This window comes from Pagrus pagrus (genome assembly GCF_965226575.1).
Source record: "Pagrus pagrus genome assembly, chromosome: 5".
In the NCBI taxonomy this organism is placed as follows: Eukaryota; Metazoa; Chordata; class Actinopteri; order Spariformes; family Sparidae; genus Pagrus; species Pagrus pagrus.
Window position 1 is genome coordinate 26,023,573 of NC_140189.1, and position 22,714 is coordinate 26,046,286.

Genomic DNA, 22,714 nt, shown 5'->3' on the forward strand with positions numbered 1-22,714 from the left:
TTAGCATTGACATTAGGTCAGTCTCCTTAAGTGTTAAGCCACTGTGTTATGGGTTGAAGGAGGAAAGACAGCAGGAGCGGGAGGGAGTTGTTGGAATCTACAGTGTTTGCTATCATGGCCACACCTGAAGGGAACTGATGACCTGGCTGTTTGGAGAGTGTGACTGTTTGTGTGCATGCCAGAGAGAGAGAGAGAGAGAGATAAAAAAGATAGAGACAGAGTTCCCGTGGCGGGCATATTTATGCGTGCAGCACTATATCCTGCATGTGTAGGTTATTTTACTAACAGTGTTGTGGGGAGGGAGCTTGGACGAATTTCCGTGCCCAGAGAGAGTGAAGGAGAAAGAGAGAGGTTTTGATTGAGTGCCCGCCGAGGTCCCATCAGATGTGGCTTAAAGGAATAAAGGATTCATTTGAAGGAGGGTGAGAAAGATTACATACAGTCCTCACATCTATCCAAATCCCTTCCAAATCCCTCTACATCACACTTATCAAGCCATGTGCAGCGCGGTATACTAACTCTCATTGGTCTTATCGCAAGGCTACCATGTATCATAGTTGTCTAGCGGAGGTGTAACTTATTCCACAATGCACTTTGGATCATGAATACAAGTCTGAGTGAGGCTGCACCTTTATCTGAAAATGCCAAATTTTAATCACACAGGCACTTTAAACAAATGCCAGTATTGGTCATCCAGGCATTCCAGTCCTCTTCAAGTCCTCTTTTAAAACTCCACCACGAACTGGTGCTACAACCCCAAAGGTTTATCTCTGTTTTAATTCTTACAGCGTTTGTATGGAGCACTTGTTAGACAGTAAGTCTGTTGGTAAGCACTGTAGAAAACCCTTAGGCACAGCCTAAAGCATTCTTTTCTTTCTTTAGGGCACTTCAGTTGGGCCAACAGTGCCCAGTCTAAGTGGCTCATACCAATGCACATCAGCACAGAACATCATATTGACCACTGAGGCTCCTTTAGTGTGCAGCAAACCGTTTAGTGTAGCTAGCATGCAGTTCTCACATTACAACTTTATTAGATGTCGACATTATACAATCCTTGCACCGTACAATAAAAAAAGGTTAATCAACCCCACGTTTCGTTGTGTTACTTGGCTCATTTTCATTGTAAATGTAGTCAATTGGTGGTTTCAGGTCCGTGGAAGTCAAGCAGTTTGGCTTCAATTCTCGCCATGCACTTTTGAGTGCTTTTTATCAGCTCACCCACACTCCCTGGTCTCATTAGTGCCATTTATTCCACATTTCACACCACTGCGGCGCAAGAAAAAAACAAATACAAAAGTTACATCTGCAATGACATTTCTAAAGTTCCTCATGAGATAAAGTGTAATGTGGGAATACTTTGAGACAGAAAAAAAATGATAATTCTGACATAAGAGTTAGAAAGTCACAACGATTGATTAACCACTGGCTATACACATGCCAGTGTGGGGTGAGAGGAGTTGAAACCACATCAATATGGGCCTCGCTGCACCCCGTCTGTACATTGTGGAACGAGTGAGAAGATTTTATGTGGTATAAAGACACATTTATAAAGCTTGAATAGATTCAAATGACATATACTGCAGAATATGTGCAGTGCAAATCAAATCTAATATCTCCATTGAAATCTAAAAAATGTTTTAGTTAAAATTCCAGTCTTGAGCTCTTCATTGATCTCAAGTACAGTGATACATATCGACATCATTGATATCATTCTGTTGGCAATGTTGAAATACTGTTGAAGAGACAGCCTGTAAGAGAAAAAGAAAAAAATATATATGTGAAAATTCTACATCTACCCGAGAGCAGTCTTTGTTGTCAACTTAAACAGATTAGACTTGAGTCTAATTTAAACATAAAAAGTAAATATACTTGTGAGATGATAATACAAGAGAATAACATTAGTAATTGGTTAAGTTTTTGAGGTCTTTTATCAGACAACAATGCATCCAATTTAATGTTTACAGCTTCTTCAATGTGATGGAAGAAGCACAGATTTTCTGAGTTTTGTTTCATTGTAAATTAAATAACTTTAGGTTTTAACTGTTGATCTGACAAAAGAAAAGCTATTTGGCCTCTCTAACCCTAACCCAAGTAGCTTCAGTGCTTAAACCTAACCAAGTAATTTTCTTGCCTAATCCTAACCAAGTAGTTTTAGTGCCTGAAATTAACCAAGTAGTTTTAGTGCCTTGATCTAACCAAGTAGTTTTCTTGCCTAATCCTAACGAAGTAGTTTGTGTCTAAACCTAACCAAGTAGTTTTAGTGTCTAAACCTAACCAAGTAGTTTTAGTGCCTAAACCTAACCAAGTAGTTTTAGTGCCTAAACCTAACCAAGTAGTTTTAGTGCCTTAACCTGCCCAACTCATTTTCTTGTCTAAACCCTTACCAAACTATGACCGTACAACAAAGGTCTGTTACGTGTGTTGCTGTTACACTGCAACTGTCTACTATCTGGGAATGGTGATACATGTTGTTATGGGAGACGCTGACAATCAACTGTTTGGGAAGGGTTGCATTTCACCTGCATGCAAAATTGGACTTAGGCTTGCAAAGTTGAACATAATGTTGTTATATCTTTGCATAGATTGATAAGACATGGTTAAAACAATGGGTTGATTAACTGAAAAAAAAGAATCAATAGATTTTTACATCTCAGTCATCACATTTGGGAGTTAGTGCGCATAAATAGTAGTGGCAGAAGTGCGGAGGACATGATGCAGTATCTGGTTTAGTGTGGAGTTGCTGTATTTCACTGTCATTATGAGATAGCTTTTTGTAACAGCAATACGAAGCCACTTAAAACCTTTAGCTGATTATCAGTCAAATTCAAACACGGTAACAGATTGAAGGACTTGGAAAAAACTGTTGAACATGCTGTTGCCATGGCAAGCGAATGGCATAATAGAATGAGCTGCACTTATACAATGGCTCCTTTGCTTTTTTAACCCACATGTATGAGTATTGTTGCCTCTTCCAATCAATGTCTCCTGCCTCTCAAGGTTGTTGTATCTTTGCAGATGTGTACTGCTCATCCTATTACTTTTCAACAGTCTCTGCAGCAGCACACTATTTATGTATTATTCACCCAGCCTTTTGAAGGAGCCCATGTACGGTTCGCCCTCCGAGCCTAATCCACTCCTTCTTCTCTATCAGCATTGTTTGCTACTGCATTTTGCAACTCACATGACCAAATTGTGTTAAAAGGGATTTACTACAGAAGTGATAAACTACTGACCAGTGATGAAAATCAGTCATTGCCATAATCCTTCTAATTCTGTGCTTTGTGAGACGTCTGCACAGAGGTTGTGTTTTTACAGTCATGGAGGCAGACAAGCAATCGGTGAGAAAAGAAGGCGAGAGGAAAAACTCACCTCACCATGTAACCCAATAGAGCCTGGTGAAGAATGTGTCTCTGCTGAAATAAAAGAAGGAATAAATAAGTAAGCTCCTCATGAGTAATAATCCAGATGGTGGGGGGCTCGAATTGAAATATCAAGCGGAAGGAGCGGGGGAATAGCTATGCGTGGGTTGGGCTGTGTAAAGGGAGAAGAAACACCGACGTGCCATGGTCAAAATAAGGAAATCATTAGAGATGATGAGACTGAGCGTGGGCAAGGCAGGGTGCATTTTTTTTAAAGGTCTGTAAAATTTACTGTTGTTTGAAAGGTCACTGTCTGGTGCTGGCAAGCAGCTGGGAGTTGTAAACGACCCTTCTTATCAAATGTTAATGCTGGCAGACCTCACGTCACACACGCCGGCAGCGGGGATATGTCTTTGAGGTCCTGCAGGTTCCATGGAAACAAGTCATTTCATTTACATGCGGAAATGCGAGCAGCTAATTGGTTTTCGTGGAACATCAAATAGCAGGGTGGCTTTTTTGTGGTGGGGGCCAAATGGAGGGCTCATGGGAGGGAGGGATATGTAAGACCTCCCTAGGGTCTGTTGAATCAGTCTGTTTTTGTCACCATATGTGTCACCGGTTTTTGTGGGGACTAGACTCAAGGCCAAAGAAGGAGGTAATAATATTTTGTGAACCTGAGGGATGTTTGTTTGTTTGTTTGCTTTGGGGCGAAATAAGGGTCACCTTAGGCATTAAAACTCCTCGCTGCTTCGCAAAGACGGTTTCAAAAATGAAGTAAACAAGGGTTGGTAAGGAGCTACGAATGGACCAAAAGGGATATGAAGAGAACATAATCATTGCAAAACTGTTTCCAATGGATTGCTGCTTTCTGTGTCTTACCTTTTTAAAGAAATCGTATGCATGTAAAACTAATTAGCTGGGATTTACAGATGTGTCTTTTTCCTTCCGCGTGTGTGTGTGTGTCTGTGTGTGTGTGTGTGGTCACATAGAAATTAAAAATGCAAAACATAATTTGCTGCCATCAGATGATCTTTTAATTCTCGTCTGGCAGCTACTAACTGCTGGCTAGATCAGGATGTGTGCCCACATCGACTCCTCCATAAATTCAGCCAATGTGAATATTGATGTATGGCATGTGTCTGCTGTAAATATTACCTCGTAGATTGGGGGCCCATTATGGTTTGTGTTCAAATGCCTCTGGACCACGAGGAAGATGGCACTTACTGTCTGTTTACCATCTCAAGGCTGATAACATGATGTGACGGAAGCAGAGAAATTGATTTAATCTTCGGCTGCGTGGCGGTGAATGTTAATTTTCCAAGAAGATGTAATCTTTGCCATGAATGGTTTGTTGTAGACATTAGCGTAAACCCTTGTGTTGGAGCTGAATATGGCTGTTATCATTTCCCTTTTGTCCCAGCTGAATGGGAGATCAAATGATTTGTGATTACAGTGATATGGTGTTATTTTCAATCCAAAAATGCCGGAACCAGGAAATGTAGACAGCAAATCCCCCAGAATTATTCATAAATCTAATGATATGCCCACCACTTGGCAATTTCAAGACAGAGAAAATAAGACTTGCATATGATACCCTTGTTGTCCTTGAGAGCTATTAATAAGGGTAAGTTCACATTAATGGGGACAGGGGGGAAAAGAGAAACAAAACAAATATATGGCTAACACGCTGGGGGCCCTCCGTTTTTGTATTTACGAGTGCCCCGGAGACACAAAGCATACTAATCACCCAGGCGAGGCCTGAACTTGTGTCCGGAAAAAGTAACAGTGTCAGTGGTAATTACACATGTAGAGTGGGGCTTGTCCAAACACAATTGAGATGTAAAACAAGGGGGGAAACGTAAATCCACCAGCTTCCTCTCAGCCCCCCTTGATACGCTGTTGTGCAATGCAGCAACACCCCCCCCCCATACTCTTCCTCTCCGTCTCGCTCCCTCTCCCGCTCTCTATCCTCTGTCTCTCCTCTTCTTCCTCGAGACAAGACTGCAGCAGCCCCCATCAGTCTGAGAGGACAAAAAGTCACCGGCGAAGGAGAAACCTCATTTAACACTGCCCCCTGCTGTTCGTAAACGGGAAGGACAGCTCGGGGTGGGATAAAAGGGAGAGATTGCAGCCGCACACCGCGTTCGCCCCATCCAAACACCAACTTATTCATGAAATGCTTCATGAATACATACATTACATGCTGCTCTTAAAATGCCACCCGTTCTACATGAGAAATACGGCCGGTCTGAGCGTGCCGCATGTCAAGCTGTTAAATCCATCAGTGCACCTGACAAAACATGGATTGTTAGTATCGAGCAGTGTACAGATTGATGATTTTAAAATGACATTCATATCTTATCAAGTGGCTCGTGCACATGGACTCACAAGACTTGAGCGTTTGAAATACTTTGTAAAGACGGCGGTCGGTCCATGGTGCTGCAGATAGAGAATAAGGAAAAAGAAAGGGAATGGTGCACAATTGTGAGAGAGAAAACGACAGAAAAGGCAACTTAATCATTAAGGCAGACAAATATAGATTTTCTGTCTGAGCTTCATTGTAATTATACAGACTTGGACCATCTCTTTGGAGTATAGGATGTAAATGAGCCTCAGGAAACCTTGTGTGCAGAATGTGTGTTCGGACTATGTTGGAGCCCTGACAGGCTGCGTTCAAGCTGCCTCCTTAAACAACCTTTACAGCACGAGTGATAAAAGACGACGAGGTAAGAGTGGAGGAGAGCCGGAGAGTAAAGAGGAAGAAAAAACAAGTAAATTCGCTTGCACAACATGGTGAAATTGGTGCTCTTCTCTGCGTCCCCTCCCACCATCACCCCACCTCACCGCTATTCTCACCTCCATCCCAATCCCAGCCCTTCTTCCCCTCCACTCCCTCAATTGGTACTGTCCAGGAAAATAAACGATCTGCAAGTGCAGGCACAGCATGGTGCCAGAGTTAACTTAGCCAGAGTCGGAGAGATGTTTTAAATTGTATTCTCCAAAGGTCATGCTCCCCTTTCTCACAGTCTCTGCCTGTCACCTCAGCTTTGTGAGCGGAATCCGCGCCTATTGATCCGGCCTCCGACGAGCACGTCCTCGGCGGCAAGCTGCTCAAATCACAGCATGCTGGCGTGGGGAGGCTCCCACACTGCGCCCAGATCACAAAGCGTTTGATAAGGCGAGGGAGGGTGAGAGGGCCCAGAGATAGGAGGGCTGGATGGCGGAGAAAGAGGGATGAAATGGGATGGGAAGACAGAGAGGAAATGGGGAAGTGGGCATTATCTTCAGTACGAACTACAAATTGTCTGCAGACAGAGAGAGAAGCCTTCCCCCGGATGTGTGAGTCTTTTTTTTTTTTCTTTTTTTTTAGAGCTTTGAAAATCCAAATGCTCTATCCTCTCCTCCCCTCCCTTTCCTCCCTTGTTAAACCAAGGCCAAATCACAAGCCCCCATGTGTAATTTCTCAACAATGCTTCTGGCCGCCTGGCTTGATGGCTCAATGTTCCCCGTATGACATGCGCTGCCTCAAAGGGAGGTCTGCGCTTTTATTCAGCTCAAACTTGATACCAAAGCTGTTCAAACACCAAGGCTTTTCTTCTAAATACAGAATAGAGCGCGTGTATGTGTCTGCGTTTGTGTGTGTAGGAGAAAGACAGAGGTAAAAGGATGGGCGGACTCTATGCAAAGCAACATTTCATTCAGTAGAGTAACTTTTTCTGTTTTCTTGCCGTCTTGCATCCTTTTCCTTTTGCTCCCTGTCTCTTCTTTTTTTTTACATGGCCCTTACATGCCCTTCTGAAGGTGTGACATCTCTGGGAATGAATTACATTTTCACCTAGGATGACAAATTAAAAGATCTATTAAAGCAAGAGCAAATGTCATCTTTATTTGGCTGGGGCCGATCAATAAAGTTCTTGGCGATCCGCGTCTCTTTATCCGCAACTCTGGTCCTGCGTATGGGGCACATCAATCACGCTGCCCAGGATTTGTGTGGTCACCGTGGATCTTTACAAACAGCCGCTTGGGATACAAATAGGCCAAGCAGTTGTTGAATTAGTGCCTTTGAGTTGCCGGCCTGACTGACGACTCCTGTCCACTTGTGTGTGTGAATTAGCAATTGATTGCTGCCTTCTGTCGAACTCGCGGACAGCGAGTGCCAAAGGATGCAATTCCTGAGTGTGCAGGAACAATCACAAATGGATGTTTGATTATTAAAAGAAACAAGAGTTTCTTTAAATAGCCTTTGGGCATAAACAGCTCCGCACATTTGAATTCAGGTCACATCGGGGGCAACAACATGCTTTTAATGGGACATTCGTTTAATTAGTTAAATTCATCCGTAACCAGTGGATTGCTTCTTACAAGGCTCTGGCACAATATCCTCCCACGCTCATTTCTTTCATGACTGTCTGCTATCAGAAGCAGGATAATGAACTACCTCGACAACAATAGAAGTGAACATGGCCTCGTTGTCATGCTGTATCGCTGCTCAGGAAGCTCGACACAGTGGTCATATGTAGGATCAAGCTTAAACCTCGTCCTGTATCACACTAATCATGTTTTTGTTCTGTTTTTTTTATTATTATATGCACTGTTTCTCAGATTTTGATCTGTAATGACTGCTTTAACTATAAATGCCCATCAAGGTACTGGTGTTGGAAAATAGTTTGGATATATTGTCATGTACAGTACAGTGGATACTACTTCAGCTGTCAATGCTGTTCTGTTCTTGTCCTTCACAAGTAAATGAATAAACTAATATAAATGTCTATTCTACAATCTCAAGTCCGAAAAAGTTGGGATACTGTGTCAAACAAATAAGACAGTCTGATAATTTGTTAATTATAGTTTTTTGTCAAAAATATTCTTGTCAGCAAAATGTTTTAAACAAGTTGGGACAGGGTCAACAACATACTGTGGATCTCGAGAAATGCTCAAAAAAACACCTGTTTGGAACATTCTGCAGGTAAAAGGGTTAATTGGTAGCAGGTAGTGGTATCATAGTATGAAAGGGGGCGTCCTTGAAAGGCAAGCAAGGAAGGAAGGGTATTACTACATGGCATTGGGAACACTCAATAAAACTGTTGTTGGTAAAACGGCTCATTTGCAAATGATAATATTCAGTTTTTATTTAGTTTTACACATCAGGCCAACACTTTTGGGAGGGGGACAGAGTACCATCCAGGTCAGTTTAAGGTAATTTGTGATCAAATGTAGTGATTTTGAGATAATGAATTAAACCAAATAAAATAAAATTCATTATTTGTATCTTTCATCCTCACACATTAAGTTCAACCAAACTAGTTTCTTGTATTTCCACCAACGCAGTTCCTCGACATTAAGTCTGAATTGTAATTTTCTTGAATATGAAAAATGGAATTACATTTTAACATTATGTTAATTGTGACCATGTACTGAAGTAACAGCAGCAAAAAAAATACCACAATCAGTGCTGTTAGTAGTTATTTTCATCCGATATCTTCTTCCACAGCGATGGTCAGCTAAGTGTCTAACAACTCCAAAAAACTGCAGTAAAACGTCAACCGGCACAAACAGAGTGCAGTTTGATTTCTCTGAGGTGGACATGGCTGTGATGGCTGCAGGAATAATATCACAGACACGAGCATAAACACTGCTCTCCAGTGCCACCAAGTGGCAATATAAAGTACAACCCCCCATGTCTACTCACTGCACCAGGAGCATGATTGAAAACCCTCTTTACCCTCTTTATTTTACTCCCCTGCTGAATCTCATTGAGGATCATTGGAGGTCTGAAGTCCTGCATCAGTTGGGGCACAAGGTTAGAACTATACATAAAGCTTGCACCTGATTTGCATGCTTTTTCTAAAAATAGAGTTCAAACAAGTACTGACGTAGGACAGGAGAGTGCATGACTCATTGAGCACATTATGGAATAGCCTTTTTTAATGTAGATTAATTCTGTCATTTTATTTAATCAAGGGGAAAGTATCGGTTGCATAAGTTTGCAGATTTAATAAGATTGTAACTCTTCAATCTCATTTCCTCTCATCAACGATCAATTTTAATCTAATATATGTGAACTGTGTAATCTCACACATAATAGTAGAGATGTTTTCTACAGGCGCTCATTCGGATTTTGTCGGTGTAATTTTGTTATTAGCTATAACTGGTTATAATCCAGACTGCCCCAAAAGGTGTGCATCAAATTGAATAATGGCTTTTGATTATCATCTATATTGGGCTTCATAAGCCAATCATGTGGAAGAGTTCCATCAGGCTCCTTTCCTCATTGTTTACACAACAAATCCTTTAAGTCACAGCGAACTGGCATGGAGGATGATCACCAAGCTGGCCGGAGAAAGTGACTTGCGTGCAAAGGGACGCAGCTGCGAGGCTCAGCTACTCACATATTACATCTGACTCGTTTACACGATAACCTCTGTGGCGTATAGGAAGCGGGGAATCGCAGAAATGTATGCATTTCCAGCTTTAAGCTCCGACCCCGATTGCTCGACAACCTCCACCACCGCCGTCTTCCTTCTAAACTCTCACAGCGCGCAGCGAGATAATCACTCCCGTAATGAGTCCCCCAAATTAGGAGGGGGAACGGCATGCCAGATTAGAGCAGAGCAGCGAGCCAACAAAGGGCTCTGGGAGAGGGGAAGTAGAGTTGATGAGGAGCAGCAGTGGAGGGATAGAGAGGGAAAAGTCAGAGGGAGAAAGAGGGAAAGAAAGTGCTGGCAGATAGTTTTATTCCTTAATTACTCCCCTTGTTAACCCCTCTCAGCAACTCTGTGTCTGGTTCGTGTGCAGGTCAGCACTACAAAGTGTCGGGATGAAGAGGCCGGGGACAGTTTAATCCCACTTCCCTGTGTGTCTCTGCTTCTGCGATAGATTCTTCCCACTGTCAGTTTCTCCTCCTGCTGTCTGCTCCCTTGATGAAAACTCTCCGGCAAGAACCACACACAGCCCTCCGTTCTAGGAGATAATGATCACGGGAGAAAGACTAAAGGTGTTGCCATCAGAAGTTCCCATTGTTCTCCGTGCAGCCAAGATATTCTGGGATTTCAAGTGACGTAGATTTAGTGGAGCACACATCTTGCGACTGCGACCTAATAGCCGAAAATGAAACACAATTCCCAGATTTGAAGGCAGCAGTAAAATCTTAATTTTCTTAAGACTTCTTTTTTTGTCTGGATTGTGTTGCCCGTCCTTTAATACAGTCAATGAAGCCGACCGAGCACACCGCACCGTGTGTTGCCTCTCAGTGTCACTGTAATGAATAATGTGCTCGGCTCATAACCGCAGATATCGCATTCAGTTTGCATTTCACGTTGAGTGGAAAGCTCCCAAAACTGTTTTTCTGGAACAAAAGTACACCGTGTCCGAGGCTTTTCTGATGGAGGGTGTGATCAGAGATAAAAATGGTGTTATCAATAAGATGGCACGATAAGGTGTACACACACACACACACACACGCTAGCCATCCCGCACTGAAGGACATAGTTTAGTAAGATAAGATAACATGTTGTGTTTACACTGCTGTGAATGAGACTTGTGTATAAAAATGTACTTCCAGATATTACAATAAATGTAATGAAAGTTGAAGCTGTGTCTGTATCAAGTGAGATTTCCCGGGGGGGGTTGGTAAATGTCATAATGTTGCTTTTTCCTTACGCACATAACAGTAAGGCTCAGTGCATCCTGCTGCTCCTGGTGACATGCGGATATTCATCCTTGTATCTTTTTTGAGGACGCAGCATTATCAAACTGTAGAAAATGGCAAGTTTGATTACAAGGATGCACGTTGAGGCAGAGCTGTTCAGATGGATACATTATGTGATACATAGCCACGTATGTCCGGTTATAAATTAACAATGATGTGCTGACGCCGGCTGCCAAAAGCTGTCTGCCATCACGTCTCACAGATGCCACACAGAGTGTCAGAGCCATACAGTATGTACATACCAAGAAGGTCCAGAGGTTCATTGGCTGTCCGGCTTGAGTTAAAGCTGAGTGATCTAAGGAAGCTCAAATATGGTATAATGGTTGGTACTGGACATGTCAGTAGGGATTTTGGCCTGGTACATTTAAAGCAATACATATCCAGAACGTCCAGAAACCAGACTAGCCTGCACTGATGAGAAATGTCAATATAAAACAGAAAGAGGTGGTCAAGCCTCGGCACAGCAGTGATGTGCAGACAGGCATCTAACAGCTTGTCAAACCCAGAAGCGGATGGGCTGAAGCAGCAGCTGCACACCGAGTGAAGAGGTACTGGTCATGGTACAAACATCAGGACGGCCGCTGAAAAAGTCTGCTCTGGCTGTATCTTGTTAAAGAATTCAGACAGTTCTCAAGGTAAAGTAGTATTTTCCTAGATACTGATATCTTTTCATTTAAAGTACATTATTATCATACTATGAGTGTATTCCACATATGCTCACATTTGGAACGGTAGTTACAGAAGTAGCGTAGTGACTGAAGTGTTTTTCTTCCCTCAACCTAACTATGTAGTTTTCTTGTATGATAGAACCAAACTTCGACCGTCCAATGTAGGTCTGGTACGTGTGTGCTGCGACGACCATGTTTTTTTTGGGGGGGGAATGTTGATAAAGTATATGTTGTTTTGGAAGAGATGCTGACAGAGGACCTCTTCAGCTGTTCAGGTATGAGGATGTGTTTGAAGTGATTTACCTGTAGAGCTCGGCGAGCAGAAATCCTGTCATTTGGTTCAATTCTCACAACAACTAAACTTAACTTTTCAACTAAATATTTACAAAATGTTGAAAAACTTTTAAACTCATTTGCAGCAGGATTCTATATAGTTTACTTTATGTGCTTATCCATAAGAAAATCAGGAAAGTATGATGACAGAGGCCAGTTTTTTGTTTCCTCCAAACACCAATTATTGTTTTGCAGCTCAACAAAACTCAAGTTTCTTACTATGTAAAAGATTTCCAAACAGAAGAGCTTATTTTACAACTTTTAGCAGTTCACAACAGATGAATCTGTTTTAGACAGACAGTAAAAACAATATCTCAGCTCAGCTCATCATCTGAACCATTGCTGTGGCACTTCCTTGAACCCATAATGACCCACTACACTACATCAAACAACCAGTAGGAGGAAGCATGCGCTTTCCCTCCAAACTTCCTGACCTAGTTTCAGCTCTGAGCGTCTAGGACATTTTGTTCTTGTCTCGTCCATCGTTCCTCATTTTCTCACATGAGGTCAACCGTTTTAAGTAGCTGGAATGGCCATAACTCAGGCGACTGAAGCCCGAAGAAAGAGAACACGTTTCACATTCACGGTGCCAGGCGTGTGAGTGGAGCGTCCTTTTCCATGTAAACAGTGGACCTGTGGCCACCGATACTGAGCCCTTAAAAGATGAACAGGTATCAAAGTTGAGGGAAGGACGAGGTCAGCTCATGTCTAGCAAGCAAAGCCATGACATGCATGGTGTTGTCCTCCATGAACTTTGATGTTGTATAATGTAAATCAAAGAAGTTCCTGTGCTTTAATACATTTAAACCTGAATCCATACGATTTTCTGTACTTAAAGGATTTAGAGCCCTTCAATTCTCCAGTGGCCCATGCAAATTAAGCCAGACTAGCCTATATATATGTCTACTGTATACTGTATATGATTGTACATGGGTGCGTTTATGTGTCACTGTTTGTGTGTGTGTGTGTGAGAGAGAGAGAGAGAGAGAGAGAGAGGAAGAGGGAAATAGACACATATGACTCATGACAACACTTATGTGTGGCATTGGGCTACGTGATGTTTTCACAACATAGGGAGAGAAAGAACACACTGTTGTGCGCACACACAGCACTATTTGTGGCGAGCACATTTGTTTAGGAAACACATGTATGTCTCGACCATGGGATAGGAAGTAGGTGAAGTTCATTGTGTTGTCGGCGTGCAGCTCGGCGCAGTGAAAGTTAACCGAGTGAAAGTTTGTAAAAGTTCACCGCTAAGAGGATTATGTTACGTAAAAGCTTTTTGTTGTGTGTGTGTGTGTGTGTGTGTGTGTGTGTGTGTGTGTAGGTATCTTTATCAGTGTTGCTGATCAAACAGTGATAACGCAGGAGTGGGATCATGTGGGTGTCTACGTGAAGAGGAGCTTGTTGTGATGCTGCATGATTTCAGATCTGTCATTCAGGTGTACCTCGCCGGCCGGCGCTCGCAAGTGAAGCATCACGAAGCTCAGTCTGAAGTGCCTTTAAGTGCTGCAGTCAAGATATTCACGGCTGTGTGCGGGGGTTTTTTGTAATTGGTTGTTTTACTCCTGTGCAGTGTTGTTGCAAGACCACCGAGACCAAGACATGACCAAAACCAGAGTCAAAGAACAAGACTCTGGGGGGGAGAGAGATCAAGTCAAGACCAGGACCAGACCAGTGCGAGCCCCTCCCTGGATTATACACTTACAATAAAATAAGTCAAGTTATTGGTTGCATTTGAAGCAGGAAGTGATGATTGATACCAGTTGGGGTTTTGACCAAGTCCAAGAAGCCTTCAAAATGTGTCCGTCTTGAGGACTACAACATAACTTCTGTGTCGTTCACAAAGGTATCTCTGCAACGATGGATAAAGCAAACTCTAAGGATGATTGCTCTCAGGAGAGCAAGTGATTTTGACCTCTGAGCACCTAAGTTGGCATCAAATATCCACAATTAGTTAATTGTCTTTATTTCAATAGCTTTTTAAGTCTTATTTTCTTCCTGAGGAGTTGTGGAATGTGAGCCTCGCTGCAACAAACTGCTTTTACAAACCCAAATTCCCAGCAACTACCTGAACCTAACCAATTTGTCATCAAAGAGCGAAAGACTCTGTGAAGAGTCTTTGATGTAGCTGATAACAAGGAGTAATGGAGGCCGGCCTCACCCAGGGAATACTTTTTTTTTTTTCAGAATCAAGTAATTGTAGGTCATGTTTAATTCCACAACAGTAAACGGTGCTGAAAATGAAGCTTTCAGCAGATGTCTATTTGGCAAAACTCCTCTCCAGGGAAGATATTTAGGCTTAGCAAATCTCGGCAGCATGTCTGCATGGTGCTAAGAGCGCCTGTATGATACCGACCGGTATGGCAGCCAAAGCTGTCGGTAGACATATCCCACAGCTGAACAAAATGTACAGAGCAGCCACCACTAAACCCATGAAAGGCCTTGCCAGTCAGCCAAAACAGCAGCCTTTGTTCACTGTATCACTAATCTTCCACAAACCGTTAGGATGAGGCACATTGTGCTTACCACCCTTGTGGTGACAATGCAGATTAGAGACATACAGGGAAATGAGCTGCAGCATGAAATGTTGTGAAATTAACTAGTCTGCATTAACAAAGCCAACTGACAAACCACATTAAGACAGGGAAGTGTTTTTTGTCAATACCCCAGTGGTACAAGTGTACGCGTGTTTCTGCGCACATCTGACAGGACCGCAGACAAAAACAATTACATAAATACAGCGGCTACAATAAATGGAGGTCACCGCGCAGTTGTCTCAGATCACCTTGAGGCTCATTATTGAAGGTGCGCGCTTCCGTCTCACTCGCAGACAAAAAGCATGTCGCTGGAACATTCGTCATCGACCTTTCTGTGGCTTCTCTGCAAAGTGAAAGCAGTCATTTTCAGAACATGCTGTGCTTGGTTGGTTTTTTACAAAAGGAAGTGGCTGAAAACCACCTACACACACACACACACACACACCAGCCTTCACCTACAGAAAGACATCATTAACAATGGGATGTTGTGTATCTGTTGACAGTGACAGGAATCTAAGCAGAAAAGATATTTTTCATGGGAAATGTTTTGCTAAAGTTCACTTAATACTGGTTATAAACAGACCTTGATAAAGAATGAAACCTCAACTGAAAATATTTGACAGGTTTTGAAAATGGGAAAAGTAGAAACTTTAGATTTGAATTGACTAGCCAGTACAATGAAATGCTGCAAGGACTCACTATTTAGAAAGATGGTTCAAGGACAAATAAGTGCAACGGTGGTGAGTTTATTCCAGGTACTTTATGACAGTGTAAAACTGTGAAACAAACATGAAGTTTGAACTGTGCAACAATGTACAAATTCTGAATATGAAGAAGTTAAAGTGACTGGCCAACTTGTAGTGTTTTGAAGGGAAGTACTGTACAATCACACGTTTGAAAAATATGTATTATAATCACAGTCTGCAGAAGGGGGGAGTTTCACACCGAATGCGTGACTTCTAACCCTGTTATATAATGACATCCTGTTGTCATGCAGAAGTAACCCGAGAGGGCTCAGGCTCAAGAGATTGTAGTAAATTACATGTGTGTGCATCTGCTCGTGTGTACTCTGTGCACTTGTTTGGTTTTCCATGTTTGTGTTTGACTACAGTCTCAAGGTTGTTGATGTTGTGCTTTCTCTCAGCGGGGCTGCAGCGTTGCCAACTTGACCTTAAATCACCCGGCGCGCATACAAGGAAAGAACGCTGTGCCAACTGCACCACCATCACACAAACACAACTCCTTGACAAAGCTTTGAGGGCATAGGGGAAATCAAGTTTTGAACTATCAGGGATTACTTTGCCCTACAGCCACAAACATAAAATAATAAATAAAAGTGAAAAATAAACCTGGCTACCTCAGGTTGTAAATGGCCACTTTTTTATTGTTACCTTTGAAGGCGTCCAGGTTGTGGAAGAAGTGAAAATGAAGCTGAAGAAATGAACAAAAGGACCATATAGAGTACCAAGGTTAGCAAGGTACACTTATGGCATATTGGTACATCACATTGCTAATGTTTTGCATGCATAGTAGATAGGTAGAAAGATGTTAGCCACTAAGCTAGTTAGTAAGCTAGTTATTAGCGTTTATATGGCAAATCACCATTTCAGATGACTACAGTATATAAGAAATATTTATGCATACCAAAACGTTGGATGTTGTTTTCGTTGCAGTATATTGTGAGCTGGTGGTTGTGCAACTTAATACAGTAGCCCTTGTGTAGCAATGAACTTGCATTAAAAAGCGAACAGTACCTGCGACCTGTAAATAGATTCTTCTCCTATAAATCTCGCTTTAAACTATGCTATTCGTCTACCACCGAGCTGGATTTTTTTCTGAGGAAGAGGTTTTGTTTTCCCTGGTCTCTATCACCAGGTAACCGTGGAACAACTGGAATAACTGTGGAAACACTGCAAAAGAAAAATAACCCAGCTGATGGAGGAGGCAAAGAGGGAGAGTGGTGTCGAAGTCTGTTCCTTCGCTGACATGGGTTGCCCCTTTCCAGTTGGATTAGAGACGGTTCAAAACTGCCAGAAAGTGACAAAACCTGCCTACTTATTAATGCAAACAGGTGTTTAACTCCTTTACTGCCTTTTCATAGCACTGAGATCAAGGTTTCTAGCTCAAGTTGGTACTTTTAGCTAGGCCAAAGTCTTGAATAGCCTCCGCTGGTCAGAGCTTTAACAAGACTGCTTTGCTTCAAAGTTGTTTTGCAGCATTTTTAACAAGTCGTCTGGTCGGCAGACCATCAGGACAAACCGCACAGAATCTCCTTTCATGTGATTCAAATGATATGATCCCATTTGCTCTTCGGCGAAAGTGTTTAATGAAGACATTCAGCTTATTATATTGTCAATAATCTTTTTCCTGGAAGAACCGATGTTTTACTGCCAGTAGAGCAAATCAGCTTTGACCAAAAAAGAACGAACGAAAACAAGCTCACAGAAACAGGGGGAGATATAGGCGGCACTTGTTCAGCTTCACAATGTCAATTAGTCAAATGCTGTTTCCAATAAAACTGCAAAAGATCAGATGATTTTGTCCTCAATGCAGTTCTCCTGCTGCCAGGATGTTCTATCATATAATGAGGAAATAAAATGAAGGAATTAGGTCCAACTAAATTAAATATCTATAATACATAAAAACGTCTTCCTTCTACTGCATCCGTCCAATTGTGAGCACGAGACGCGTCTTAAAAGCAGAACATCCGTCATTCCTTGTAAACAAGTTTGCAAAGGGGGGACAATGATGATCGCTGCAATGACATGGCACTGAAAGTACTCGTCCAGGATGACTTGCAAACCTTACTGCACGCAGCGGCATTTACATTGTCACAAAAGGGAAATGTCCTTTACACTTACATTTAATTAAGTGTTCTGTGAAACTAAAAATGAGCTCACTGAAACGGGGTTACGATGACAAAAACCTCTTTTGGGGACATTAACGCCTTCTGCCAACTTCTTCATTCATCCACTGGCTCTTTATATACTGTGCTTTATATTAAAGGCTCTGACATTCATGATGAATGGGAGTATTATTGCAGGTGTTCGGGACATGGTCCCTGGTGGGCTGTCACATTATAAAGTATATGAATTTGTCATGAATACCCACTTCCCAAGTGTGTGACAAAATGGGCAGCTCGCCTCCACCCAAAGTTTCATTTTTATGTGTTCAGGTTTATACATTTTTTTTCAGGATGTCCGCTCCGTTGTCATCATGCAGCCTTCCTGCACACTCCCCCACTTACTGTACTGCTTCTGTGTAACTGTATCTTACTCTAACGTCTTCATGCATCATACAGTACATCCCGATGTTATTGTTTATTGCTCTTGGGAGAATAATACAAAAGTAACACTGAGACGTAAGGCAGAGAGAAAAAGCAGAATTAAGTGAGACAGCACACTCAGCCAAGAACACACACACACACACACCAAAATGACTAGTGAATCATCCCAGTTTTCTCTAGAGCCCAGATGCAAATCTACCCAAACAGTGGTGGCACGCAAGCAGCAGCCGTCTGGGCGTTGTGCCAGTCCTCAAAAGGGAGACACAGTGTGCCAGGGACAGGCGAGGTCACGCTGTTTTCCTACTCAGCACGTTTAATAGGCATGGGTAAAAAAAAAAAAATGTTTTAAATGAAGGTGCATGTGATCTGTGAAAATTGGAAACAAGACGTTGAAGAATATCTCGTGGCATGCAGTCTGGAGTCTGGGTCCTGTGCAGCTGTGGCTGTAACACAGAAAAGGGAAGAGACATTGAGACCGTTGGTTGCGGCGCAGCTTGTTAGAAAAGTCATTATTAGTCGCCGTACTTACCTTTAAATACCGCAGCAGTTTGTGTCCTCTAGCGTTCTGCGGTGAGACTCATTGCAAATTGAATTTACTTTTAAGCCAAAAAAAAATAAAAAATCACTCACTGATGCAGGAACGTGGAATTGCCCAAAATAAGTAAATGCTGCAAGTTAGGAGCACATTCAGGGAAGAGCAAAACATGCACCACTGAATATCAAAAATACAAATCTGCACGATCATATAATGACTACCGCACTTAGACTTGACACACAGAACACGCTTGTGAACTTGCTCTCTCACAGGGGAATGCATTTAGTGCGTCTGGCCTTTTGTTCTATGTGTCACATTTGAGAGCTCAGGCGTGTTGTTTCTGTCTTCAGGTAAAACAGCCTCTGGGCATGAGCCGGGCCGCAATTAAAATATCTACCTCTAGGGGGCTCACTGCTACAAGATTCCACAGTCAGTGCTCTGCAGGAGAGGACAACAGAGCATCCATAAAGCGACTCGAATGATTATTTAGATTATTTTCAGACTAGCACATAGTTTGGACAGCCATGAGACTAAGTATTCGGCCAAGTGCATGCTGTTCTCAGTATCTTTTACTTGGATATGAGCAAGAAAGAAAAACAAAGGCAGAGGATCTCCATAAAAGCTCTGGTTCTCATTCTGTCCACTTAATCAGGGACTTTTACACCTGGGGTGCTGTATGAATGCAGTGAACTGCTACAGCTGTTCAGGCAGGAAACCAGCAGTGCCTTGGGCTCAGGATTGAAGGATAAAGGTTAGAAAAGTTAGAAAAAAGCAAACACCATAACTCATAACCAGTGGTGCTGGTGCTGCTCAGCAGCCAGCCAAAGGTGTGACTGTTGGAAGAGTCCAAGGCCTCTAGAGGGCCCACTTAGACTACCTGTGCTACCTGCGTGTCTCAGTGAGGAGATGTTGCATCAGCGGTTTAGAGGTTGACTTCTCGCCTACCATGTGGGTGGTTTACATTAAATTCCTGACTTACTGTATACAATGCTTTCACACATCACACTGAAGCAGAATACCTATATCAGTCCTTTTGCCGACAATGTGTGCCTGCTTGCAGAGCTGGATTTCTTGGGGAGCGACCGAATAACCCACCATCAGTGCCAGTGACAAATATGTTTCACCCCCATGTGCCAACAGCAGAACACCGGTCATAAACGTCCCAGGTGTGAACGTATGGAGCCGAATGAATGCGAAGTTAAGTGTTGCTGGCAAAAACACGCATCCTGAATTGAGTTTTCCTGGATGTATAAAGGTTGGAAAAACAACTCCAGTCCGTTTGATGACATGAATGTGGTGTTGGGAAGCTGTGACATTTTGGTAACTTGTGTCTTCAGCGGAGCAGCCAAAAAGACTTGCGCCAGCTTAAATACCACAACCTTATTCCCATATCCTGACAAGCATGTTGGGAGCCAGACCACTTCATCTGCTTTATGTCTCTGAGAGTCCGGACAGGGTCAAGCTGACCGTTAAACAGTTAGAGGCGTCCATCCTAGAAGGCCAAGACCGTTGGAGACAATGACGGACTACACAGAAAGAATGTGTATGTTGGAAGGTGAGCGTGCGTGCTCGTGTGTGGGTTTTTACATGCCCACTGTTTCCACATTGATCAATAATGTTACAGCTCATGTAGCAACTTGGCCCGTATCTTCACAACAACTTGCCAGCAGCCGCCAGGAGCTCTTTAACCCACACACAAACAAACGCTGCCTGGCCGTGATTTTACAGCTCCCCCATAAAGCTGCTTTTTTGGGACGGTAATCTCGCCCAATCTCTTTTAATTTGTTTGGCTTTTAGTGTTCCCATAAGAGACTCCTCTCCTTGGCAGACAAATAAGCCCCTGCTTGGAGTTTGATGGTGCCAGACTGCTTGAAGGAAACAATTTTTAGTTAAGGCTGAGCCGAGTATGAGGCTAAACCTTTTTCCCTGAAACAAGTGTACAGTGAAGACCTTGGAGATGTGTGCAGTAAATTACTGCTGGAAACCCCCATGGATTTACTTTCAGTTTAGTTGTCTGCATGGGATGTCATGTGACTAGCACCACATTGCCTAACATCCCTGATGATGCATGCCTTCCTGTTACTGTAAGGGCATGCAATGTAGCTTATGAGATTTGGGGATAAAAGGAGTGTTTGGCTTGTTTGAACAAACCATAAGGTTGTTTTTCATCTGCAGTTAATGCAAAGGTTATATAACAACATGTAGTACACACCTTTGCATTTGACACCACACCTATATAATTATGTTGTCTTTATTCATTTTAAATTCCAGCTCAGTTGGTAGTGTGATATATGTTACAATGTTAATAAAACTCCAGGGCAAAAAATAGACTTTGTATAATTCAAAGAGGGTGATCAAAAATATAACCCCACGACATAGTGTTGTAGTCAAGACCACCTACACCGAGACAAAGTCTTAACCAAGGCCAGGGAGTATCTAGACTGAGAAAAGACCAAGACTTTGAGCGGTTGAGGCTGGGTCAAGTCCAAGACTTTGGGAGGTTGAGACCAAGTTTAGATCAAGACCAAGGCAGAATAAGACCGGGTCAGGATCAAGGTCAGTGCGTATCCCACAATGCACGACACACTCACAATAAAATGTGGAACCTGCAAACCGTAGGAACTTCTAAGTAAGTGTATCATGAGAAATGCCTTGATAAAAATAATCAAAAAGCACAAGTGCAGAAGTGATTTCTATGTGTGGGAACTTGTATGTTTTCTGTGAGCAAACAAATGCAAACACGAAGGAGCTGAAATCAACACAACACATTTTTTTGTGCACACATCAGTTCTTCCAATGGAAACCATAATTAAGTACAGTAGGCCTACGTATCAAACCATTCACCAGGACTGGTCGTGAAATAAAATCCGGAGAACACCGACTAAAATTAAGTTGATTCCGAGTAAAGACAGACACTGCTTTGAAATTGTATATTCTACCCTACATATCAGTGGCACAAGGATCCATATGCTCTTTCTTAATGCGTTTCATCAATCGGCTCAATAAGTGCCACTCGCACACTGCCTGACATGTATGTGATCTTTCACTGGAGATATTTTCATCACAGGAAGCCACCCTAAGGCTGGGCCCTTGTGTCGGGGTCGTTTCGCCACTGTTCTTGATTGCTCTCTCAGATAGGGGAAGTTTGTGGTCGCAGAAAAGTTACCTCAGTGTCTCTGCGCCGTACATCACATCAGCAGGGCGTGATGGGAAAATCTACGAAGATGTCACCTCGCTGTCACGTGGTCCACTTCTGCATTTCGCCGAGGTATAAAAGCCGGGGGAGCTATTCTTGTGCTCAGAGCACGGCTGTGCTACGACTGAACAACAGGTTGAGTATGCGTATCTGCGTATTGCGTAATATTGCTTAGGAACTTGCAAAATCAGCAGTTGTGCTGCCATGTTGTTGTTTTAACAAATCTCAAAGGAGTAGTTTTTTAATCGCTATTTTGACACTGATAAACAAGGTGTTGACAAAGTGGGAAAGGAAAGTAGATGTCTGCATTCACATCTGCTGCTGGAAATAAATGTTTTGTGAAAAATGCTGTCATTAATGTGTAAGATGCAGTGACATATTCGTTGTTTTTACAGGATGTCATCATATAGCTTTTATACCAGGAATGAAAAATCAAACGTCAAGGCATGTGGCTTTGCCCTGTTTGTTTCCTGGTAAGAAGGTGTTGTCATTTCGTAAGAGGATGCAGCTGCATGAGATGGAAATCATACGTTACCGTGTATATGCTTGAATGGGTGTATGTGCGGGTGTGAATGTACCCCAGAACCTATGATTACGTGAATGTATGTTTGTGTGGGTCTCTGCCCTTGTATGTACTGTACGTGTGCTGCCCCACTAAAGCGGTGACATGGCACTGCATGGCGCCTTCAAAATTGTGGGTAAAAACAGGCATTAGCCTCTGGACTCCTACAAAGACATGAAGCCCAAAGCACTCTCCCAAGATCAAAACTTTCCTCCTTTGTTTTTTTTCTCTCTGTGTAGATTGCAGGCAGAAAGGAGATCTCTTTCATTTACTATCACCTCACAGCAACAAATCCCCAAGAGACCAATTTAGACTTCTGCATAAGGGAACTTTGGTTGTCTGCTGTTGTATAACTCTAACCGCTGCCTTTGTGCCAGAGCAACCGTTGGGGAAGTGGAAAGGGTATAATTTGTCAGGCAATAAGGCCGTTGGGCATCCAGTTCAAAAAACACACTTCATGTTCTTTATTACAGTGTAATATAAAACAGCACACGCCAAACATGAAAAGGTTTGCTTATGATACAAAC